Raw genomic sequence first — 2,500 nt, 5'->3', positions numbered from 1 at the left:
TTTAGGTGCGACCACCCGTGCTCCCAACTGAGCTTGCCGCTGCCGACAGAGGCCCGGGAGCGTGCTGTCGTGGCATTGCCGGCGGGAGACAACACGCGCCACCTACGGTGACCGGCAGCTCCAACGCCAGCGCCACAGAAGGGCAAAGGCCCCACGTGGGTGCCGAAGCGAACTCTCCCAGCACAGCGCACGTGCCAACACGTCTGCACAACTGCGATACAAACCACCAGCGAGAACCGCTGGGGAGACCGAGCAGCAGACGGCGTCGCGGCGCCGAGTGCCGGGCGGCGGCGCATCCTCAACGCACACAGTCCTCAGTCGGACCAGCACACTGCAGATGTCCACCGCGCTTCGCACCGGGCCCGCGAGGACCCACTTTGGCCGCCCGGCGCCGCGCGCAGGGTGCCCCGGCGCGCAGCTGCGCCGCCTGCCGCGTCCGTCGGCCGGCGCGCCTGCCACTGGGCGCCCCCACCAGCCGGCTGTAGCGCGTGCGCCCACGCACCGCGCGGCCAGCACGCCGGGCGGCCCCCCCTCACCGGCCGGGGACGGTCCCACCCAGCCACCGCCGCGTATCGCTTCACACACAGATTTGCCCTTACTGATTTACCTCCAGCAACAACAACCGCACCACAATGGGTTTACCAGTTGTTCATTTGCGTAACGTCACCAGCAAACGGAGACGTCCATCCCAGTTTGCAAATGCAACGATTATTGCATACCTGTCTGTTAGGTGTCACGACACACTACGTCTGCCCACATACACGCAACAAAATGTGCCCGACTAGAGAACGCGTGGGAGGTGGCCCCCTACGTATGCGATGTCCATTACGAGACCGACTGTCAACCAGCATCTGTACCATGTCGCAGATGTGGAACGCGGTGCACCATGCTATCACACTGTGTGAGAAGAGACGACTACGTTTGAATACACGCGCCACTACATCAACAGACGGCTCATGCTGATCGCCATCCAGGGCGTCCGTTACTCCCACACGTCTCTATGGCGTACCACACTGCAATGTAGCTGTTATGGGGAGACGGCACGTGGCTGAGTGCACAACATTTGGACCGTATGGTTCGCTGTTGTTGGGCGCAGTCGTTGTACGGTCACACATGTGCCACAGCGTATCATTCAGTACATACGGACCTATGTGCAGTACAATGTGAGGGTTAAGCTTACGACATCAGCGGACAGTGGACACAGGCCGTACCACGACGTAGACTGAGCGCTTCGACATGCGAATGCCAGTGAACAGCTGCGAAGGGCATTGAACACGCAAGCACCTGAACGACCAGCGTGCGAAGGCTGGGGGGAGGGGGGGGGGGGCGATGTACATCCTGCAGTCGTCCACATTACAGTGTACAGCGGGAGCATGTAAAAATTAAGCAACACTTGCGAAGTGTTGAACATGAAACGATACACAAGAGGGTGGGCGGTGCGAGTAGCGAACTATATTCAGAGGGTTGTGGTTAGACAACACTGGATTAATGTAACGTGTCATATGCCAATTACAGAGCAGGTTAAGGCACAACGTGGGTTAGGTTAAGGCACAACGTGGGTTAGGTTAAGGCACAACTTGGGTTAGGTTAAGGCACAACGTGGGTTAGGTTAAGGCACAACGTGGGTTAGGTTAAGGCACAACGTGGGTTAGGTTAAGGCACAACGTGGGTTAGGTTAAGGCACAACGTGGGTTAGGTTAAGGCACAACGTGGGTTAGGTTAAGGCACAACGTGGGTTAGGTTAAGGCACAACGTGGGTTAGGTTAAGGCACAACGTGGGTTAGGTTAAGGCACAACGTGGGTTAGGTTAAGGCACAACGTGGGTTAGGTTAAGGCACAACGTGGGTTAGGTTAAGGCACAACGTGGGTTAGGTTAAGGCACAACGTGGGTTAGGTTAAGGCACAACGTGGGTTAGGTTAAGGCACAACGTGGGTTAGGTTAGGGCACAACGTGGGTTAGGTTAAGGCACAACGTGGGTTAGGTTAAGGCACAACGTGGGTTAGGTTAAGGCACAACGTGGGTTAGGTTAAGGCACAACGTGGGTTAGGTTAAGGCACAACGTGGGTTAGGTTAAGGCACAACGTGGGTTAGGTTAAGGCACAACTTGGGTTAGGTTAAGGCCCAACTTGGGTTAGGTTAAGGCCCAACTTGGGTTAGGTTAAGGCCCAACTTGGGTTAGGTTAAGGCCCAACTTGGGTTAGGTTAAGGCCCAACTTGGGTTAGGTTAAGGCCCAACTTGGGTTAGGTTAAGGCCCAACTTGGGTTAGGTTAAGGCACAAATTGCGTTACATTGCGGTACAAATTGAGTTACATTGCGGTACAAATTGAGTTACATTGCGGTACAAATTGAGTTACATTGCGGTACAAATTGAGTTACATTGCGGTACAAATTGCGTTACATTGCGGTACAAATTGCGTTACATTGCGGTACAAATTGCGTTACATTGCGGTACAAATTGCGTTACAAATTTGGTTAGGTTAAGGTGCAAAATGGGTTAG

The sequence above is a fragment of the Schistocerca cancellata genome, chromosome 3, assembly GCF_023864275.1.
Source record: "Schistocerca cancellata isolate TAMUIC-IGC-003103 chromosome 3, iqSchCanc2.1, whole genome shotgun sequence".
NCBI classification, from domain to species: Eukaryota; Metazoa; Arthropoda; class Insecta; order Orthoptera; family Acrididae; genus Schistocerca; species Schistocerca cancellata.
The sequence above is the reverse complement of the archived record's forward strand: the minus strand, read 5'-3'. Positions refer to the sequence as shown.